Raw genomic sequence first — 24907 nt, forward strand, 5'->3', positions numbered from 1 at the left:
TCAATATATAATCCAAGTATATTTTTTAATTTAAAAGTTTATCATATTTGGATTTTAGACCAATTATCTTATTAGCGGTTAATAGTAGATTTAAGGAAAAAGAAATTGGATTTCTCAGAAAATGTAAATCTTTTCCATGAATAAGAACTTCTATCATATTCACTGTTAATCCAATTTTCTATTGAGCTTCGATCATTTACTACAAAAATGAGAATAATAAACAGTATTTCTCACACATTTTAAAATCCTTAAATTTCAGTTGTTTAAGTGGTGAAAACGTAAGGCCAAAGCTATTTTCTAAGTAAGTGACTTGCCTAATGTCTTACCGATTATAGGAGAACTTAGAGTGAAGTTTTATACCTAATAATCTCATGTAATTATATTAAAATTTGCTTATGGGAACTGGGACAGTGAAGCTTCTATTTGGAATTTAGTGAGCAGTCCTATGGCTCTAAGGCCTACGTTTGTTTTCCCATCTTCTCCTTTTATAACCCCCTGATAATGTGCACATTTTATGTGTTATATGCTCTTATTTCTATAGTCAATACATTTAGACTTAGCAAGATATAAGCGTAAACAGCATTTGTGTACTTTCCGTTCAAAATCTTGCGATGTTTTCCAAATATGGCTCTTTAGAGAAAGCTGGAAATTTAAAAAATTTTGTAAACACATTGATCTGAAAAGTTATTCAGAGAAGATAATTTGATCCATTTTATTTTACTCAGGTCTACTTGAAGAAGTATAGATCTATGTAATTTCTATATGAAATCTACCAAGAGAAAATGATGTCAAATAATTACATTCATTTTCCCAAGCAATTTTGAATAATTAAAATAGATATAGATTATAAAACACATGCCAAAACTATTTTCTGGTATATAATTCACCTGTAACATAATGAAGATTTAAAAATATAATCAATCATGAAGAAGAATGTATTACCTACCATCTGTTGTACCAGGCACTGAGGAAGGATGATCAAGTATTCCCAAGCAATTCATGCCTTTTTCTTTTAATAGCCCAAAGATTTTTACTCTGATGATAGGTATAGTAAAATACTTCAAGAACAGTATACAAAGGGAAGAATGAGTTTTATGAATTGCATCAGAATTTCATACTATTATCTACAAATCATATTGCCTTTCATATAAATAAACTTCTCTGGGATGAAAGGAAGAAAGCAAAGAGCGAGCCTCCACGTATTTCTAAAACATGGAGTATAGTTTATGAAAATTGATCCATAAAGGACAGGAGTTTTAGAATGTGCGGTCTTTGATCTGCAGCCTTGACATTTAGTGGCACTAATGGCATGTGTAGGAACTATTGACAGAGATTATGTGAATATTGCCCCAGGTCTCAGGGCAGTGACTGGTATTCAAGAGCCCACAGAGTCACTAAAAGGAAAGAAAACACAAGTCTCCTTATGGCAGGAGGTTACTGATGAGTGATATAGTTACATTCACAGAGAAAGACTTCTACCCTGCTGTGCACACAGCCTTTGAATATATTCTTACCACTGGGAGATTGAAAACTGACTGCAGAACTGACACTGACTTTGACAAGAAGTGGCATTTGGAACCAGTAAGCATGCAGGAAAAAAAATCTGCATTTTTGTTTTATTTTTTCAATACTGTAGGACAAATACTAAAAACCCATACTTTGTGTCCCACTGTTTCCATGAGAACAACTTTGGATTTTTCCTCTGTGAAGAATGAGTAGCAAGCTGTTAATGTATTCTTGTAGAAAGTCTCAATCCATAATAAAATTCAAAGTGAAATCCTGCTCAGGATATATGTTATGGAATTGTGTTCAAATCTGTACTAATATGAAAGACCTTTTCGGTGTCTATGGGATATATAATAATGAAAAGATACAGCCTTTGTCTTTTCTTTTTTCTCTATTTGCCCAGTATTTTAAATTTCATCCCTTTGAATTGAAAACCTGATACTCATGAAGTGTTAGGTTGTTGATCTATAAAACCAAACATTTTCTAGCATTGTACCAATAAAATTCTTGAACAACTATTAATATTTTTAGAACTCTATAGAGGTTTTAAAATATTTCTTAATTCAATTCCTATTGTCTAAAGATGTAAGCTATAATTAAATACAGATGTTTTCCACACATTATCTAAAATACTTAGAGATACCCTTCATTATCTACAAATAGAACTCTTCCAACTTTGATAAATATAATCCATCTTGTGTCTTTCCAATCCACTATGAGAAAGTTTAGACATATATTTGCACTAAATAGAAGAGCATTGAAGTAGAGTCAAATAATAATTTTTACTTCAACATTTGTTGTATTGTAGTGACTCAATAGTTATTACAAAAGAAAGTAAACAAAAATATTACCATTATAAATATATATATATATATATGATTGGGAAGACTAAGATAATTTACACATAAATCTATGTCATATTAATTGAAATCTAGGGTAGCAGTGTTGATCATATAGTGTAAATACCAGGATAGCTGTAATATAGTTGAGCTTTTCTCTTGGAGCCTGATTATCATCTTCTGTAGTCTACTTGAATTTCATTGAACTGAATCTTAGATTTACAAGAAATTGTTAAATAAGTGGATTCTATTTTTGATCTGCATAGAATACTAAATATTTTCAGTTTCTTTTTAACTTGCATCAGTACTGAGTTGCCAGTATGTATTTGCAAGATTTAAGGGAATAAAGCTGGAACTAGAGTAAGAAAATCTTAATGACCTTAAAAACTGGCCCCAGGGGTCTCCCGTAAGCAGTGAACACTATTTGGAACCTCTCTTGACCTCTTAGGACCCAGCCGAACAGTGACAACCTAGGAACAGTGGACCATAGAAGTCTCATTTGCCTGCAGAAATCTGACCTTTGTCATGCAAAGTGGACCTTTACTTCCTTCCCCTTAGGAGAATCATAGTTGCTCATAGAATTTGAGTACTTTGGAAACATCAGAAAAAATACCAATAGTTGGTTCTAATCAGCCCCATTTCTAAATCACTTTTAAATGTAGGAACTGAGAGTCATTTGCTCCTTTCACAAGGATGCGTATCAAAGGCTTTCATAATTGGTTGTGAAGTTGAGAATAAAATAATTGTTCTTAATTTTTATATTTTTGGCCCACACTTGAAGTAGCCCTTCTTTTAGAATTATATTCTGTGGCTCCTTTTATTCTTTAACACAAGAATTTGTTGATACTGAAATTTAGAATATTTTACTGGACTTTATGGTTTGGCTGCAAGTTATATCATGTAATAGGTGATTACCCCCACCCCCTGCCCCAATATAGTATGCTGCCAAACCGATAATAAACTATAAAATTGGGAAAGGAAGCTTCTATGTCCAGACACTTTTGAAATAGTACATACTTCTCACGAAGATAGCGCCTATGTGGTGACTTTGAACTGACTTTCAGAACCATTTGAATTGGATTCTATTCCAGTGACTGTGTGCACATGTTTCATAAAATATTATGATAAAAAGTTCTAGAAGTTTTTATGCTCCATTAGATTATTGGTGTCTCACCCAGTGAACTTTGCCTTTCTTTGAATGTTGCAGTCTTTCCATTTAATGCTTCTGAACAAAGTGAACTGGCTGGCAAGATTAACCTCTTAAAGTGCACAAGCCATATAAAGCTTGGCTTGGGCTAATAGGAATGTTCCAGCTCCGCTGAAATATTCATTTTAATGGTCAGCAACGCTAGAATAAGACTTGGAGATGGAAGGGGTCCAAACATAAGTTGAGGTTTTGGAAGGCCAACGTCATTTTCCACACTGAGTAAATTGGAAAGAAGGCAGAGATGAGATATATAGCTTTATAAATCTCTCTCAGTATAGCAGTTAGAAGTTAAATTGTGGTCCTTTGGTGACCTTTGCAAATTGTTATAATCTAGAATCAATACAAGAAGATTTTTAAAAATGTTTTAAACTTTTGTTCTCTTCTCTCTCTAGTTCTGTGTCTTTCTTTTAATACACATGTACACACATGGACATGAAAACACACATCTCTACACAGATAGCGCTAAAATAGCACTTCTGCTTATGAAAATATTCACTCAGACTCTTATTGCAGATTGACAAGAACTAGAGCATTTTTATATATTTTAGTACTCTTAGTTTCATTGTTTCTTTGAATTATTGAAATATATTCTGTGTGAATAAATTTACACCAGTTTTCCCAGAGTCGAAAAGCAATGTGGCAAAGTAACACAGGCTTTAAATCCATCTACCATTTTGAAATCTGGATCCTCAATCTTGGAAAATTTATATAACCTCTTTAGACCACATTGTCCTCATCTGTAAAATGGGAATTATTGCACTCAGTTCATACAATTATTTTGAGGATTTGATTAAATAATGCATGGACTGCACTGAGGGTCATGCATAGGATTTAGGGCATGTAATCTTAACTTCACGTTTCTAGTTGATAAGGGATTGAATTTATTTTTATTGGGTTAAAACAGAATCTCTTATTATTGTGTAAAGTCTTTTTTTTTTATGTTGACCTTGGTTAACAAAATCCAGTAAGTTTCAGGTGTGCAATATACATGTGCATCGTGTATTCATGACCCATAGTTAGATTTCTTTCTGTCACCATATATTTATTTGACCCCTTTTACCTCAACTACCTTCCCCCTCCTCCTCCCCTACCACTCTCTAGTAACCACTAGTCCATTGTCCATGTCCATGAGTCTCTGTTTGTTTGTCCTGTTCATTTGTTGCTTTCAGTTTTATATCCCACACATGAGTGATACCATGTGGTTTTTCTTTCTGGCTTATTTTACTTAGCATGATTATCTCAAGGTCCATCTATGTTGTTGCACATGGCAGTATTTCATTTCTTCTTATGGCTGAATAATATTCCATTGTATATATGTACCACAGCTTCTTTATCTAGTCATCTATTGTAGGACACTTCTGTTGCTTCTATATCTTGGCCACTGTGAATATGCTACTATGAACATCACTGTGCAAATATCTTTTCAGATATAAGTTTTCAAGTCTTTGGGGTAAATACCTAGTAGAGGGATTGCTGGATCATATGGTAGATCAATTCTTAGTTTTTTGAGGAACCTCCATACTGTGTTCCATAGTAGTGTACTAGTGCGCAGTCCTACCAGCAGTGTATGAGGGTTCCTTTTTCTCCGCATCCTCTCCAAGATTTGTTATTACTTGTCCTGTTGATAACAGCTATTCTAACAGATGTGAGATGGTATCCTTGTGTGCTTTCGATTTGCATTTTCCTAATAGCTAACGAAGTTGAGCATCTTTTTATACATTTATTGGCTATTTATATGTCTTCTTGGAAGAAGTGTCTGTTCAGGTCCTCTGCCCATATTTTTAATTGGATTATTTGTTTCTTTTATTGAAAAGTCTTTTTAAGGTCTTATATTTTCACATTTATTGGTAAAACAAGTCAATTGAGGAGAAAGTGAAAACATTTTTATTTTAAGCTATGTGCAATGTGCAATGCTAACATCAAGAAGGGAACATATCCTGGGATTTCAGAGCCAAGTATGGTGTCAAGGAGCAGCAGACTTGTTTCTGTCATTTACTGTAGAAGGAACTCTTAATTGATGTTCTGTGCTCAGTAGGGCCAAACTGAGTTCTAATTTTGCCATTGACTTCATTTTCAAATTAATGGACTTTAATTTTTACAGCAGTTTTAGATTTACAGAAAAATCGAGCAGATAGTAGAGGATAACCATTTTACTCTCCCTTCTCCCCCAGAGTCTCCGCTCTTATTAACATTTCATAGTAGTGTGGTACATTTTGTATAGTTAATGAACCACTGTCAATACATTATTATTAACGTAGTCCATAGTTTACATTGAGGTTTATTCTTCATGTTGTAAAGTCCTATCGATTTTGACAAATGTATAATGTTGTCACATATCCACTATTACAGTATAATGCAGAATAGATTCACCGCCCTAAAAATCCTCTTTACTCCATCTCTTCATCCCTCCCTCGACCAACTCCTGGTAACCACTGATATTTATACCGTCTCTATAGTTTTGTCTTCTGCAGAATGTCACATAGTTGGAATCATTCAGTATGTAGCCTTTTCAGATTGACTTTTTTCACTTGGCAATATACATTTAAGATTACTCCATGTCTTTTGTGGCTTGAAAGCTCATTTCTTTTTATCTCTGAATAATATTGCATTGTACGGATGAACCACAGTTTATCCATTTATCTATCGAAAGGCATCTTAGTTCCTTACAAGTTTTAGCCGTTACAAAGCTGCTGTGAACATTCACATGTAGGTTTTTCTGTGGTTATAGGTTTTCAACTCAATTGTATTAGGCAGATACTTAGGAATATGATAGCCGGATCTTATGGTTAGAGCATGTTTAGTTTTATAAGAAACTTCCAGACTGTCTCTCGGAGTGGCTGTACCATTCGTTTCACACTTGCCAGCAGTGGATCCGAATTCCTGTTGTTCCACATATTCACCAGCACTTGGTATTTTTCATTTCAGTGTTTTGGATTTTAACTACTCTAATGGGTATATAATGGTTTCTCGTGGTTTTAATTTGTAAATTCCTAGTGTTAGCATGGACTATCTTTCTCCATTCATTTACTTTCAATCTATCTGTGTCCTTATATTTAAAATTGTTTTCTTATAGGCAACATATAGTTGAGCCTCGTTTTATTCTGTTTTTGTTTGTTTGTTTGTTTGTTTTTTGACCCACTATGATAGTTTCTTTTAAATGGTTTATTAAACCATTTATATTTAAAGTGGTTATTGATATAGTTAAATTAATAACTACCATGTTTGTAACTGTTTTCTAATCACTGTTCATACTTTGTTAATTTTTATCTTGCCCTCTTTCCTGCCTTCTCTGGTTTTCAGTAAACATGTTGTATGATTCCATGTTCTCTGCCATCTTAACATATCAATGTACCTCTTAAAAACTTTTCTTTTGTAGTTTCCTTAGAGGTGAAGTGCCTATTTACAGCTAATTTATATCCAGTTTCAAATACTATTATACTGCTTTACGGGTATAGATACCCTATAACAGAGTATTCCTAATCTTCTCTCTCATTTTTAAAAAATGTTTCTATTTTTGATTTTACCATTCAATAAGCTAAAATTACCCAATACATTGTTAATATTATTACTTTGAAAAATCTATTAGATCTATTAAAATAAGAGAAATAAAATATTGTATTTTACCTTTATTTATTCCTTCAATTACATAGATCTGACTTTTTTGATCTCTATCCTTTTCTTGCCAAAGAACTTTTAATATTTCCTGCAAGGCAAGTCTGGCAACAAATTTCTTTAGTTTTTGTTTGATAAAATTTTTATTTCTACTTTATATTTAAAGGAGAATTTTGCTGAACACAGAGTTCTAGGTCGTTGTTTTTTTATTTTTCTTGTAACACTTTAAACACTTCATTATACTCTCTTCTTGCATGGTTTCTGACAAGAAATTTGATATAATTATTATTCTTGTTACTCTATGGACAAGTTGCTTTCTAATATCCTCCGCTTTCCTTGAAGATATCCTCTTTATCTTTGGTTTTCTGCAGTCAAATACAATATGGTTAGATGTTTAATTTTTGGTATTTATACTACTTTATGTTCTCCGAGACCCCTGTATCTGTGGATTCCAGCCATTATTCAAATATTCTCATGTTCCTTTATCTTCTTGTTATTCTAGGATTCCCATTATGCATGCATACATTATATCTTTTGTAATTGTCCAAGAGTCCTGGGGTATTTTCTTCTTTTTTTCTTTACCTTTCAGCTTGGGAAGTGTCTGTTGACATGTCTTTAAGGTCATTGCTTCTTTCCTCAGCTATTTCTAATCCAGTGATGAGCCATCAGAGGCATTCTTTATTTCTGTGCTTTTGATTTCAAGTATTTTCTTTTGATCTTTTCTTAGAGTATCCATCTCTTAGCTTATGTTCACCCATATGTTATTGCATGTTGTCAACTTTTTCCATTAAAGCCCTTAACATATTATTCACAGTTATTTTAACTTCCCTATCTGATATTTCCAAAATCATTGTCATATCTGCATCTTATCTGATACTGGTCTGATGCTCTTCAGACTGTGCTTTCTCTTGCCTTTTAATATGTTTTGTAATTTTTTGTTGAAAGCTGGACATGGTATATTAGAAAATAGAAATTGAGTAGTTAGGCTTTTGGTGTGAGATTTTATGTTAATGTGCCTGGCACTAAGCTATGTTTAATATTTGCTGTAGCGGGAAGTGCCAGAGGCTTTAGGTTCTTTAAAATGTTTTGTTTTGTTTCTTCCCTATTTTCTTGGAACTTTCCTAAGAACATCTTCATAAACAGAGTGTGTATCTTGCAGCCCTCTCAGTTGTAATCCATATTATTATCCTGGAGCCCTGTTGATGTGGTAGTAAGATGTCATGAGGGTTAATGTTCTATAATCTCATGATTAAATCTAATTTTTTTAGTGGGTACGAGTCTGAGGTCTCTGACATCCACAACTGTTTCTTGGCTTCTTCTTATCTTCCTCTAAAGTGAAACAAGAAGGCTAGAAGAGGCTGCAGTTGACTAACTGCCCTTCCATCCAGGTCAGATAAAGATCTGGTAAAATATTTTTTCTTGTAGGCCAGGTTTTTATAATGAGAAATGCTCTGGGTATGTTTTAAAATTGTGACTTTTCTCCTTAGAAAATTTCTAAATGGCTACTTTTCTCCCCTGCTATATCCCTACTTTCTAGCTTTACTTAAATAGCGAAGGAGTTTTTACTGATCTTCATTGAGAGAACCTGGTTGAGTTTCTGTAAGTAAAACCCATGAATGTGTAGGGTCCTCCTTGAGATTGGGCGCCTAGAGTTTTCAACTCTCAAGCTAGCCCGCACTCAGCCTCCAACAGTTCATCAAAATTAACATTTAAATGTTCATAGGAGTTACTGACTCCAGTGGCCTCTGTTTCCAATAAGCTGATTTCAGCTTTGATTTTCTGTATTTCCCTCTCTCTCCAGATTTTGAAGTGGTGATTAGCTCTGAGACCTCAATTATCCAATAGATCTAAGAAAATTGTTTTGATTTTTTAATTTACTCAGCTTCTTTTTGTGGTGAGAATGGGAGAATAGATTTTCAAGCCCTCTACTTTATGGAATTGATGCCATTTACTTTTAAACCTGTAAAATAGTCTTTAAAAAATTAAAACACAACATTTTAATGTTTTAATGTGACAGATTCATATTTAAGCAATATAATGCCTATTAATTAATTATAATAAGCATTTTGAAAAGATTAACATCAATAATTGACTCTCTCTCTACTCAGCTTGGTCATGGCTAACAAATCCATGCTAAAAACTGTGACAGAAAGAGAATGACTGAAATAATTTTAAATCACATTTTGGAAGGAATGTAATACTTTGTGCTGAAAGCTTTGCCTAATGATTCATTCTATGGCATTTTATTCTGTGCCCTCTTTTATATGTCATCTTTCTCTTTTCCCTAATGGGAACCAACACTCCATTGATTTTTGCTACTTTGAAAATAAATTTGATGAAATATTGGGTTGGAACAGCATATAAATTACCATGTAAGCAAGACTTTAGAATAATAACTTTCCCCCCCCCCCCTGTGTTTCTTACTTTGTTTATAATATTAAACACTTGAAATTTGATAAGGTGAAAAAAATCAATCCTTTTTTAATATTCCAAAAATTAGAAAATTCAGCTCTTTTTTGAAATAGTATTTGACTTTTTTACATAAATAATTTACTTAGTAAAGGAAGGCTTTTTGTTATATATTTGTTATATATTTAGATTGTAAAAAAGTTATTTTAAACTACCATATTTCATTGATTTTAAGATGTGTGTTTTTTAAACAAACATCTGAAATGTGAATGGCTCTAATGGATATTTCATAGTTTAACTAGACATGGTTCTGGTTTTGGAATTTTCCTGGTATATAAGATAATTGTGCATGTTACAACTGATAAATTATTGTAGTATTTACTAGAGAATTAAATGGTTTGGTATAATAAGATGCCTTGTGATAAAGAACACAAACTTTAATAATATACAGTTTTTCATTTAAAAATTATAAAAAGATAATGGAAAGTAACGTTTCTAAATTTTTTTATTCAAAAGTTAGGTATGGTTAGCTTAGGATCAAGTAACAAAATAGTTTAAGTTTCACAGTTTGATAAATGAGTAACTGGTCTTACAGATCATGTATGCAACGTATATAACTAGTTGGAGCTAAGAACAAGTATAAATTGAGACGTGTGATAATCAGCCTTCTAAGAACTTTGGAAATCTAACTCAAGTTATTTGTTTGTGGAGGAAACTAGTGTGAAAAAGCTCATATAACCTAGAGAGACAAAGCCTTGGAAATAATCTTATGGTTTGCAGTTAGAATTAGATCTGACCGAGAATTCCAACACAGTGCTACCACTTAGAGTTATGTGCCCACAGGCAAGTTCCAAGACTCTCTTGAATCTCATGTTTTTCAAGTGTCAAGTAAGGAAAATATTTGCCTTTTATGATTATTGTAAGCAGTAAACATACTCCATGAAAGTACCCAGAACAATGCCTGATATATAACAGTCTCAATACATATTACTAGTATGAGTTACTGAGAATAATGTTGAGCCATTAATGGTAGGAATTATTAACAATAGCCACATGATATAATTGTAAAAGAATTGGAATGGCAAAAGAAGTCTAGAGTTGTGGTCTTAAACCTGTCATTAATATATGAGCTTGAATATAACACCTCATGATTTTGGATCTTAGATTTCAGTTAAATGAAAGATTTGGATCTAATGGTTCCTAAGATTGTGTATAAGTCTAAAAGGAACTATATCATCATACTTCGTGAAGAGTAAGGTAAGAAAATGTTAATGATTTGAAGAATGTATAAATAAGAAAGAAATGATGGCACTTTTATAGAATTGTATCTCATTCATTTTAATTAACTATATAGTAAAGTCTAATGACATATTTTCATTCCCCATAAAATGCTCAATTAGAAATGGGCAGGGCATTTTAGATAAGATGGAAATGAGAAATTGGCAACAAATAATAATTAAGACTTTAAAAGCATTTAGCCATCTGTTGTCTAATCATGAGAATGATTGAAAAATAACTCCTAATTTGTAATATTCACAATTATACAATTTGAAGCACTGGTAAAATATGTCATGCAAATATCTGTACATATATATATATAGACATATCTAATGAAATAAATTAAAAGATGACAGAAAACAAATGATGAATATTTGCAATTATATTTCCTTTAAATTTTCAGCCACCCACTGAGTTACTTTGAAATGAACATGTCCTCAATGACAAAGATAGCTAGGGAAACCATTATCTGCTCAGAAACCTTCTTAGATTTTAAGGCAGTACACAGCAGTTTATACCAGCATGCTAGACTTTTTTAATAGGTGGCTTTAATTTATCTATAAACAGTTATCTTTATTTCTTTCTACCAATCTCCTCTTTTATAAAACTGTCTGCCTATGAGCTTTTTAAATTGTAATATATGTACTGATTCCTCTATTCTTTACTACCTATGCATACACAAGATAAATTCGAAAGTCATTTTTCATAAAAGTTGGCAATCCTATGTCAATTATTAAATGTCATATTTCATACTGTTGTTTTTATCTTGTTCTTCTTAAATGGGTGACAAAAATGTTCTTGAAGACAGTGTTTGTAACATCTTCATTTCTTTTCTGACCACACTTTGCGCTGGGACTATTAGTGGGTATGAAAGAGATCAATATGAATGAAAAAGGACTTTTGCCTGTTAGGAGCTCACTGTCTTCACAGTGAGGCACATGTCGTAGGTTCTTAAAAGGTTGATTGAAAGTTAATATAATTTAGCATTTGACCCACCTTTGACCCACCTTGTTTCTTTTTTCACCTTTCCAGATTATAAACATTCTTAAACGAATCAAAGTTTTAAACCACCTGAAGAATGCAGATAAGACATTGTGATATTAATTTTTGTTTTGTTTTCAGCATATTTAATTGGAATTATCTATTTTAATTTTATTATATAATTTTAAATTGGTAGCATAGAATTTATTAGTCTACTATAGCTGTAAAGATATGGTTCTTTGAAAATAGTATAGACTTGCACTGCCCAATAGAATTATCTGTAATGATGAAAAGTTGTATATCTGCACTATCCAATTCAGCCACTAGGCAGATATAGTCACTTGAAATTGAACACAAAATGTGGGTAGTGTGCCTGAGGACATACATTTTTGTTGACAATTTTTAGTTAATTTAATCTAAATATCCACATAGCTAGCTGGTGGCTATCATATGGGATAGAGAGGTATAGACTTAGCAGGTGCACATATGGCCTGTCCAGAGTGTTGCTACAAATACATTCCATTCCCAAAGCAGGCATCACTAATCAGTCATAGAAAACTCCTCTCTCTGAAATTGGACATAGCCTTAAAAGCATTCTGATTTAAATCACCCAAAGAAGATAAAATGTCTGAGAAGAATTATATTTCTTTTAATTTTTAAGCAGCAAGAAACCAATACAAATTAGCTTGTTTTTTTTTTTTTTAAAGGGAGGGATTTAGAGGGGTTCATTTAACTGAATTTTCCAAGTGTCCAAGTGCTGAGATACTAGTAGTTAAGTGTGTTCATATGCTGTTATTAGAAGTATGCGTTTCTATCCTGGACTTTATATATAGTAATGCTCTCTCCAAATGATGACTAGGATAACCAAGTATAGCCCTGGACTTACCTCTTAACCGCTTAACAAGAACAGCAAAAACAAGCACTTTCCCCTCAGTACAGTTCTGATAAATTCCCAGGACTAACACACTTGAACAGCTTGGGTCATGTACCAAGCCTGAATCAGTCACAGAGAGATCAGTAATACTAGAGGGAGGGAGGCTGCCTCGCTTGTCCACCCTGAAAGTTTGAGTGTTTAAAGCAGTTCTCAAATGAGTTGGACTGAGAATAAAACTGATTAGCATTCATCCTTCTAAAAAACAGATCTGATTCTGTTAACTCTCTTACTCGAAATTTTGTGTGGGTTTTCACACATGCCCTGGGCATTTCCACAGTAGGCTCCGCAGATCTGATTTGCCTATTCATTCTTCAGATTAAAGCAGGACAGTTTATGAAGCTTTTCCAATCTTCTACCTTCCCTGCCCTGAAGCAGTGGTGTTGAAATCTTTTGCAGGTCAGCTCCGTTAACGTGCTACCTATAGTTATTCCCATGTAAACACTGCCTCCCTATAATAATGAAATTTAGTCAGTGGCAGGATTTGTATTTCATTTTTGTGTCCTCAACAATGGAGATCTCAGTATTTTTATGTAATATATCAATGTCTTTCGAGTTTTTTTGTTTATGACCAACTACTGTATAATGTGGAACATATACACATCTGAAAAACAAATCAAAATTAGTAATACCGCTATCATGTATAATAGTTTCTTTCCCAATACATTCTATTTATTTAATTTTAAAATGCCCTTTACAACACAATATATTCATATCACATTCCTCATTTTGCAAAACATTACAGGTGATGGTCATGCAAGGTTTATGAAATGAATATTCGCCAGAGAAATGCACTGAGAACTTTGTGATATAAATCACACTTTGAGAATAAAAAATACAATATTAAGAGGAACATAATAAGTAATTCATTACACAATTCTGGCATTTTCTTTCTTTAGACTCTTCATGGCTCTATAGTAAAATACTTAAAAAAGAAAGCAGCAAATTACTTTGCTGTGATAGTTGGTCAGGAATAAATGAGCAGTCTACGTATTTTGAGATTACCACTGGCAAGAATAATATTTAAATATGTATTCTAAATATGTGTATTAAGTAATAATTTGAAGAGAATTAATGTTAACAGCCAGTAATATTTATCTGGTAGTAACAGATAACATAGGTCACTGTGGGATAGGTTTTATTTTAAGCATCTTGCTATATATTTTATTGACTGCATACAACAACCCTCAAAATATATCTCATTATTTCTCACTAGTTTTATAGACAAGGGAACAAAGAGAGGTTTGTAATTTTCTTCAGTCTCATTTTATTTATATGAGGAGCAAGTGCAATGCCAGGTTTGAAAACACTGTTTTATTTCAGAACCTGGTCTTTCAATTCCTTATTTATACTGCACATAAATAGCATAAATAAGTGGTGTCTAGTATCATTGAAAAAGGTAATTTGCCTATGTTAAAGCACCATGTTGGTCCATCCTAATAAAAGTAGTGACTTATAACAATTTAGATTGTACCCTTTATAATTTAACTTCAGTCCAATGATGAATAATGTTCAAAATATTTTAGAAATTAACATCGGTTTGGATTATTCTTTATAAGTCCAACTGCTTCTACATTTTCATCGAAAGCAAATTAGTTAATACCACAAATTGATGTATTTTTTGACATGTAAATATTTAATGTTTCTTAAACTATTTTAGAAGTTAAAAATTATTTCATTATTTCTCCCAAATATGTTTGCCACAAGTATAAGCTACTATATAGATCAGTGACAGAATTCTGAGAAACTGTGAATATAAAGATACTTTTATCACTATATAAGAATGTATTATTTTCTAAATCTGCTAAAAATTTTTAGAGAGATAAATAAGCTAGTGGATACATAAGAACGAGTAGACATACTTTATATGTTCTTAAATATTCCATACAGAATCTGTTTTATTTTTAAATTATACTGTTATTCTTCTGTAATATAGTTAGAATAAAAAACATAAGAAATATTTCTTCAGCTTTAAAAAATGTTTCTTAAAGACATATCCATTATGTTTCTCTTTACCATTACATATACATGCATATAATATAACTACCCTGTGGGTTTATTACTAAGATGTTTGTCTTTCTTGAAGAATTAATATGCTTATTTACTACAACAATGTGATTCATTATATTTTTCTTTTTGCTCTGTCAGAAACTAAGCTATTCATATCAAGTATTAATATCTAATGTCATTTTAATGGGTAAATAATAATTTATTATACAGCTACATTATAATTACAGACCTCTAATGTTGGACATTTATAATATTTCTAGTATCTGCTATTTAAAATAATATTGCAGCAAACATTATAAAATTCATCTTTGTGCAAATTGCTTATTACTTCTGCAGGAGAGATTTCCAGCAGCGTATTTTCTGGTAGAAGCGCTATCAATTCTATATATTTTTTTTCACTTTCTACCTCTAACTGCAGTGAATGTAAAGATGTCTATATCCCTGGACCCTAACCTATCATGGGTTGAATAAACCTTTATTTAAAAAAAAAAATCCCACTTTAATTTATGACATTTCTTGAGAGCATCTTCAAATTTCTTTAAGATTTTATAATTTGTAAAAGTATGAAATTTATACTTAAAAATCTCCAGAAATGTTTTCACTGTTCCTGTTATTGCTCATTATTGTGCTATTTTGGATTCAGATGATACATTAAACCAGTTTTCTGGCTTCAAGATAACTAGTCTATTTGTGAAAACACAATAAATACAAATAGAAGGCATGTTTGTTTAGGTATTCATTCGATTTTTTTTAATCATTAAGCATTTTATTCCCCAAAAGATATGATATGGATATAGAATATTATATAACTAAGACCATAATGTTTTAAAATTTTTAAAGTTCTTTAGAATTTTATAAACTAAGAGCAAAGGCTGGAGTATTGAGGGAAGCCCTAGGGGAGAGAATGGCTTCACAATACATCCTGAACAATGTTTAGGTGAAAAATTAGAAAGAAGCAAAAAAGGCAAGATAATAAAAAGCATCTTAAGGTGGAGGATATATTTTAGACAGTAGTGAGAGTTTTTGCTGGGGAGGGAAGTGCTGGATCATGGAAGCCCATATGAGACCACTTTTGCAGAAACATACTTTCTCTTGAGGTCTGGTATAAGTAGAGGAAGAAGTCAGTGCAATAAATTTTTATGTGTGAGATTAACACGAAATAATAAAAGTTTTAGAAAGATATATCGTGGTTATTGCGTACCAGTCCGAACAAAAGAAGAGCATGGAAAACAGAGACCTTAGCTAACTAGTTTTGTAAAAATTAACATTGAAAGAGTTTAGAAATGTATCAAAGTTCACACAGTTAGTAAACAACAGAGGTAGAGTTTTAATTTCCAATTTTTATGATGTCAGAATGTGTGGGTATTAGCAGTGCACTGTAGATTTCACTAGAGATGGAAAGAATGATAAAACCAGTTGATGTGAAGATGTTCCAGAAGGTAATGCTTTCCAGCTTCAGAAAAAAGTTGATGAATTGTGTTTTGATTATTTTGCTGGAAGGTGAGAACAAGACATATGAAGTAAAATTAAAGATAAACAGATTGAAAGTTTGAAATTAGGAGTTTTCTTAGAGTCACATACATTGAAAACAGTAAGGTGTGAGATTTGGAGCCCTTTCAAAGTGAAACGTGGAGGGGGCAAGTAGGATATGAATATGAATGTTTAGAGGATTAAGGAAATGAGAAGTCTCAGGGAGGACTCTAGGGTAGGAAAGAAGATAAGGAAGTAGAGAGTTCAATCATGAAGAGCTCTGTGTTACAGAAGGTAAAAAGAAATTAAATTTTAGATATTTCGAGGCTAGGTATTGAAAACATATTTTTTCACTTATTGAAAAATGTGTAAGTCATATAATCCAAAGGTATTACTGAGTAAATCCTAGAGATGAATGACATGAGAACACAGGGAAATATTCCATCAGAGAAGAGAGTGGAGAAGTTGCAACATGAAGAAAGGCCATTACTATTAGATTCCTTTTCTCTTTTAAAGTACAGAATCTAAGAGGAGAATGTCAAGGATAAAAATCAGCAAGTTTAGTTTAGTGAACTTTTAAATTAAAAAAAAAAAAACAGTATGTTAAAGTTTGAAACTTTAGGTTAATTAGAAGGAAGTATTTTTAAAATTTGTTGGTAGGAATTATATTAGATGTATACGACAAAAGTTGTATATGCTTAATTTATAATTAGAAGGAAGTTAAAGGTCAGTGAGAGTTGAATAGAAATTTAGAGATCGAGGTGGGTGATCAATGAGACATCTTTCTCTGACACTAAATATAGTCTGCTTTTCTGCTACTTCACAGAATGAAGACTGCAAAGGATGAAAAAATATTGGGAAGATCACTTCTTAAGTTTTGTCATTATCTTCAAAGTTTCATAGCAATCTTCTAATTTTAGCTGTCCCCAAAAAAGAGTTTTCAAAGCTGCCCCCATTCAATTTTCATGAATGAGATGGAAGGGAAGGGAAGTCAGAGCAAACTTTTATTCTGGGCCAGAAATTGTGATCACTTGGAGCACACAGAGCTCCAAGGTGTAGAGATCATCATTGCTTTCAAGGAGCTCAATGTTTTTTTTTTTTTTAAAGACTTTGCTCAATTATTCCCCTAATGCAAGGATCTCCTAGGTCTTCCATTTACCAAGCTCCTTCTATAAAGTTTTCAACACTCAAAAATCCATCCCTCTCCTAAAACGAAACAAAACAAAACAATAAAATAAAAAAGAAATAAAATTTATTTAAATTTTTCTAGTTTTTTTTATCCTTTTAATATCAAAATTTGAGCCTGTTCCATCAGAATATTTATTAAACACCTATTTTTCATTAGTTATTCTGGTAGGTTATGATGTCATAGCAATGTGTATCAACTGATTTAGCTCTTTTTTTCTCTTCTGTATGTAACAGTATTCTCAAAGGATGCCAATTACTTACAAATTCCAAGTCATTGGATGGATTTTTTCAGATTTCCTTTTTCTTTATCTTTTATGTCTTTTGACCGCAGTGACCAACTTTTCCTCCTTTAAATTTTAACTTTATATACTGCGCTTCCATTCATCTGCTTCCTCTCCTTATTTCCACCATTGTGTCCTTTACATCTTCAGCCCATGAAACATGGAATTCCTAAAGTTCATTTATCTCTTCTCTGCATGCTAGTCTATTGTTTGATTTTCCCCTATTTTAATAATCATTACCAGCTTAAAGCCTTTAATTCTAGTTTGTATTCATTCTTACCAGTAGGTAGGTAGCCCTGATAGAATTAAGGTTCAACCCAACTTTCTCATTCATACAAAGAACAGTTTCAGCAGGACCATCTTCATTTTTTTTAAGTTCTTTTATTTATGGTCTAAATCCGTATCTCTAATGTAAAACCCTTTTGTAGACTCCAGGCTGACCTTTCGAAGATGTCCTGCAGTGATTTTAACTTACAGGGTTTAAAAGTTGACCCTCCCATCTTCTACCTCTCCCCTAGTCATGCAGGTTTGTTCTTTGGATTCCACTTTGGCTCCAACATTGTCTCTTTCCTCTTGTTCAGCCCATCACCAGGTTAAGACCATTTCCTCACCAGCTCTTTCTCTTTTTAAAGTAGATACATTTTTCTTCCATACTATCAAGTATACAACCTTGTACAGAGCAAGTCCTTAGTAAATAGTTGTTGAATGACCCATTCTTCTCTTCTTCTAACTGCTATTAGTATTCAATCAGAAATGTTAAATCATTATTAAAGCCAATCAAGTGAGAATGAGCAACCTTCTCTTTTTTTCCATCCTCAGCTCATGTACATTTAAACCACCTGAAATAGAATAAACTGGTTAGAAAAATAATGTTGTTCTTCGAGCCTCTGTAGAATATAAATTCAGTGAAAATCTGTTCAAACCTCAACTCTAATTAAAGGTTTTAGCTGCCAAATAATATGTTCTGGTTAAAGCCAACTTGGTATTATGGAGTTTTTCATGAATAGCAGCAAAAGCTTTTATACTTTGCTGTTGATTTTCTCATGGGAAACTTATGTAAAGGAGAGTGATGCCTCCCTATTGACTTTAACTTTTAGAAATGCAAAGCATGCTGAAATTGTACATAATTCTCTTCTAAAGAAAAGGAAATAGCATTTCAATGGTTTTCCTTGGTGTCATTGAATTATGGTGGGGCACAATTATGTCTGTTAAATTGATTTACCAGATGGAAGGTGACATTTTATATTTAGCTGATTAAGTTGTAGGAGAACATCATATGTAAAAGCAAAAATATTTTAATTAACTGCACTTTGAAAGTGGCTAATTAGAGGTTTAAACTGATTTCTTCCCGTCTTTTACTTACATTGCACTAAAAAGGGAAATTGCTCTTAGAAATGGCCCTTATCACACAGTTTTTATTTGGCTTAATAGTTTAATATCTCATATGGAAACTTTTTAAAAAAAATAAAATGGTCCCACTTGAGTGAGTTATGAAACTGGTTGCTTATGGCTATTTAATATATACAAAGTACTTTAGCATTTTAGGGCTAAATGACCCTTAACCTTACGCCATTATGGAAATTTAGCAGAAAAATTTTAAAGACAAAAACTACATTTTTGTCTTTATTTTTCTCCTTTGGATATTTTTACAAATAAGCAAAGAAATTAATAAAACCTTTATCTTTTATAGAAAATTAAATCTGAGAAATAGTAAATACTATTTTTAAGTAGTAAATACCAATTTTAAGTAAATTATTGTCCTGGTGTTTTTGCTAAGTGATGAGCATATACCAGTAATAGTTTTCTTTAATATCCCACTTATGTACCTAAAAATAACACAATATAAACATAGCACAGTAAAACACGATCTCATCAGAACCAGTACTGGAGAATATTCAGATGTCCAAAGCAATGCCAAACTTAGAATTCATTAGACAGCTGTATTTGGGCTCCTATGGCTCCTGTAATAAATTACCACAAACTTGATTGCTTAAACTAACACATATTTATTATCTTACTGTACTGGAGGTCAGAATCCAAAATGAGTCTCACTGGGCTAAAATTGAGGTGTCAGCAAGACTGTGTTCCTTTCTGAAGGCTCCAGGGGCAATTCCATTTCCTTGCTTTTTCCAGTTTCTGGGGGCGTCCCAAATTTTCTGTCTCGTGGCCCCATTCCATCTTCAAAACCACGAAAGACTAGTTGAGTCTTTCTCACACTGTGTCACTCTAACACTCACTCTTATGCCTCTCTTCCAAATTTTTAAGGGACCCTTGTGATTATATTTGGCCCACCAGAATAATCTAGGATAACCTTTTTATCTTTAAATAAGCTGATTAGCAATCTTAAATCCATCTGCAAATTTAATTTCCATTTTATCATGTAAAATAATAGTCATAAATTCTGAGAAGTAGAGCATAGACATTTTTGGGCAGGGAGCATTATTCTGCCCACCTCGACTTCTTAGAGTTTTTATTAGGATGGTATTTATCACAGGGCACTTTGACTTACTGCCCCTTTACCATTTTATTTGAAGTTTGTTTGAGGTTTATTTATCCAGACAATCATTCAGAGAAAGTTGGCTATATAGAGGGTGTTTAACTGAAGGTCTATTTAAAGAAGGGTTCTGGGGTGACCTTCATGAATCCAGAAGCAAAATATTGCTTTATACGTCAGTCAAATAGATAATAGTGTTTCCTTATAAAGATGTATTTTAAAGAAAATTTATGATAAAGATAATAAAGCTATTAATTCCATCGAAGCAGAAGTTAATTACCAAGAACATTCCAAAACCATAAAGTTAACAAAATCAAAACTTGCAGAGGAAAATGAATAACAAGACCTGCCCAAATGACTTGGAATGTTGGAGACAGGAGAAGAAGAATAAGAAGCAAGGTGGCAGTTGAGCTGGGTGGAGGACCAGAAGGCAACTGACTTTTTATCATTGGTCCTGTTCATTTATGGGAACTAGAAGTGTCTGAGGGACTTTGAAGGGCCAAACAGACTAGTGGCAGCACCTAAAGACTTAAAATATATTGAAGCAGGTAACAGTTCTAAGTAGCAGTAATTAAAGCTTAAATAAATATATGTTCATGACAAGGTTGACCAGAAAGCCACTTAGAGACTAATGGAACCACCTTCTACATAGTGACATAAATCCAGAAATCTGTAGCCACATTGGACTAATGGTTCTCCCCCACATCATCAGATGTTCTGTCATTGCTTGCTTTTAAACCTCCTCTTTTTTTATCATGCCGTCTGTTGTAGTTCAGTACCCATTTAGTGCAATCCCTATTCCAGTTATTAACTATTCTCTAATTCTACTATACCCTTGTCCAGTCAACCCTCTTTCTTTTTAAAATTTGTATGTAGGCTTCCTACCCTTCTATTTAAGAATTATTTAATACCTCTTCTATCATGTATAAGGCTGAAGTCCTTTCATGGCATGCATGAACTTCCTCCGACCCTCCCTCTCTAACTTTCTCCCTTATTTTTCTCACTTCACCGTTCATATCCCTTTACTCTAGGGATACCAAACAAGTTGCAGTTCCATGAATAATTCTGTTTCAACTCACATAGGCCTGGTTTTTTACATAGCCCTTGCTCTTCCTACAGTGTATGCTTCAATAATTTATTCTTATCTTTAAATGCTCACCTGATACATGCTTCCCCTTCTTTTAAGCTTTTCTTCATGCCTTCCTGTCACCCACCAGGCTACCCTAAATATTCATGACATTCTTTATGCCAAATATATATGTCCAAATATATTGAGACATATCTCTATACATATATGTCTATATAAAAATTAAAATTCTTTACTTAGAAATTCTTGAGGATATTTACATGCTGTTTGGTATTGTATCCCCAGAGCTCATAATAGGCACCAAATGAATTTATCTTACATGGATAAATAAATATATAGAATAAAATTGGAGATAATATACATCTCTTTAGGTATTTAAAATATAGGAAGATTATCAAAGAATTTTTTAAAACAATCTGTAATAATATTTCGTAGGAAAGAAATTGAGTGACTGCTTTTAGATGGCTATAAACTGGGCTAATAAGAAAACAGAAAACGAATGAGACAAGCTAGAGAGTAATTTTATAGTTTTATTGGAATGAACTGAAAATTTTCAGATAAACGTCAGAGACAAAAAAGTTGAAAGTCATATATTTGAAGAAAGTAAATTTTATATTTAAAATTAGACAGTGATCAACTTTATTTTCGGCATATCATTCTATTAAATACTTCTTAACTCTTTAAAGTCAAGAGAAAGGATAGTACTGTCTACATTTTCAGGCAAGAAAATTGAGACACAGAATAATGCATTACCCAAATCACCCAGATAGTGGTGAGTCCAAACTGGAAACAACTCCAGACTCTTCTGAATGTAACCAGGTTCATGCTAAGAGCACAAATAACTACAATAAAGGTTAGATTTATGCTGATACGCAGAGAATTATCAGGTGATAGATATTAATTTCCTAGATGAAGAGTGTACTGTCTCAGCATGATTCCCTACAAATACCGGGTTACCTCGAGGCAGATCTCACCCACTAAGATGGTCCTCTCTCTGTCATGAAACCAGTTCACACTTGTGTTTATACATGTTGCTGTGAAGTGTCTGGGTAGAAACAATGTTAAAAAGATTTATACCCACAAATAATACTATTCATGACATTTCCATTTTAAAATGTAAAGGTGCATCTAATAGAGAAGACAGATAAAACTATAAAATACACACTGTAATTTTGTTCATGCATAGGTGGGAATTAGTTAAATACTGAGAGGAGATATTGATTTGAGTAATTAATTCTGAATTTTTATTTATAAGTATAAATTTTTAGAACTAAAGAGAATTTTTAGGAAATAAAAACAGAAATACATCTGTAAATTCAGACTCCCCTAAAAGTAGCACGTTATTTAAGTTGTGAAATGCTAGTTCAGAAGTAAGACATTATTATAAACCCTTAGGCTTTAGGCTAAAAAATGTATTTTAGAAACTGAATCGAAGAAAATTCAAACATGCTCCTAATCTAGTTTGTTTTATTAAAGTGATCATTCAAAAATTTAGTATATTTTCAAAATGTTGATCTTCCAAATTATCTTAGATGAAATATTGAATATTTGAAAAATGAAAACATATAAAGGAATAAACATGAAGGTATTCTAGACTGGTGAAATATGGATTTCCTTTACTCCCAAACATAGTATTTTTTGATACTTGTCAGAAGAATGAAATTCCTCCATTCTACATCTGCTATAGACAACTTCTTGCCATATATTCAAAACCAAGACATTCTTAGAAATTAGAAAAATTGAAGTTCAGCTAGTTCTCTTCTTACCATTTGAAACCCAGGCTTTTAATGTAAGTATTTATTCATGCATGGATATATGCAAGCATGCATTTATTCATTCAACAAACTGTTCATTGAGACCCACTGTGAGTATATAGTTGCTAGGTACTGAAAATAGGCATTCAATTAATTATTACATATACTGTCCTGAGTGCTATGTGTGCTAAAGTAATTTCAGGAAACAGTGAGGGTTAGAGCCATATTGCAGTGATTTGAGGTTAGGAAGTGGTGGTGGCAAGTATAAGGCTACTTTAAAAACAAAACAAAACTTAACTGTGAATTAATGTATAAATGCAGTCAGTAGCCACAAACATCTAATATCTATATCTCAGGAGGGCATATTTTCATTTGAATGGGAAAAATCTGAGCCTCTCTATGTAAGGAGAAGAAAGCCAGAAGATAGAGGGAGTCTGAAGATGCAGATTGAAATACCTCTGTTAGTATTGCATAATTTTGCTAAATTTTGCTTGAAATTGATCTTTGAAGCCTTAGTTCCCATTCATTGTTCCTTCTCCACCCTGCTAACATATTTAATCTCCATTTCTTGAATTTGCCAGCATCTTCCCTTGGACAGGGTGATTTTCTCTACATAGAATTGCACTTCCCTCCCACCTTTGCTTGTCAGAGTGTCAGTCAGACCCCAGAATTTCCCCTCAAAACAAGTGAATCTCTGCCTTACAGCCACAACACTCTGCTTATACCTATCATGTGGCATTGATCAGTTAATATAGTATTAATTCTTGCTAGACTGTGAATACCTCAAAGAAAATGACTATCTCTGAGGTAGTTAACTCAACCTTAATACATCCCTTTCTCAATCATTGACTCATTCACTGAAGAAGTAACAAATGGGTTTATTTCATGTAGTAGGCTAAATAAATAATGGAAAAATAACTAGACAGGTTCCCACACATTCCCAGTCTTCATGAAACTTCTCACCTTGGTTCTAAATGTTATTAATCAACAGCTTTTAATTGAATTTAATAAACAATGGAACCAACTAAATAGAAAGTTTTCATTTCAGCTATAGCTATGTAGTACTTCATCACTTATTACAATTTGTTTCTGTCCAGAATCTCAATGTTTGGTTAAAATACCTGTTAAAAATGGTAATTTGTACTTTAAATATCATAAAAATTCTGACAAAACAATTATTTCCTCCATTTGTCCTCATATTTTAAAAAAAGGAAAGCATTGGATAGTAATTTGTACATTCCTTCATTTACAGCTTAGGAAAAGATTCATCATAAATTGAATCTAGATAGAAGGAGAAATACAGGAGAGTCGAGAGACTTGGTGGGTAAAGCAATAGATATCTAGTATAGCAGGGAAGAATAGACAACTCCACAGAAGGAATCTGAGGCTGGTGAAAAAAAAAAAAAAAAAAAAAAAAAACAGAATAAATGGAATCATTTAAAAGAATATGTAGTACCTGGAAAAAGACTCAAAATACATTAATAAGTGAACAAACAGGGTATAATCCTAAGTATTATATGTTTATCATTTTTAAATACTTTTACATACAAAATGCAAAAGAAACATTTTAACATTTCAAATGTGTATGACTTAAATAACCAGAAGAAAGCAACAAATGTTATTATTAAATAAACATTTTCAGAAGAGCACCCTGTAAATTGAGTAACATTAGTAACATTTATCAATATGCTTCTGAAAAAGAATAATCTCTTTTAACAAATAGACATAATTGATATATTCTCAATAAGAAGTTGGATAAATATTTACAGTAGTATTACTGAATAAGAATAGTACTATAATGTCTCCAGAAAATTGCATTCAGATATTACTATAAATGTGGCTAGTTATTAGAAGCTAAAG

The 24907-nt window shown here is 32.4% G+C and overlaps 1 protein-coding gene across 21 annotated transcripts in view; it reads left to right on the forward strand.

The window, feature by feature from the left end:
* Window positions 1-24907, forward strand: part of HDAC9 (histone deacetylase 9) — an 824368-nt gene that overhangs the window by 446823 nt on the left and 352638 nt on the right. The gene's annotated exons all lie outside the window — the stretch shown is intronic.

The sequence above is a fragment of the Rousettus aegyptiacus genome, unplaced genomic scaffold (assembly GCF_014176215.1).
Source record: "Rousettus aegyptiacus isolate mRouAeg1 unplaced genomic scaffold, mRouAeg1.p scaffold_m13_p_13, whole genome shotgun sequence".
Classification (NCBI taxonomy): domain Eukaryota; kingdom Metazoa; phylum Chordata; class Mammalia; order Chiroptera; family Pteropodidae; genus Rousettus; species Rousettus aegyptiacus.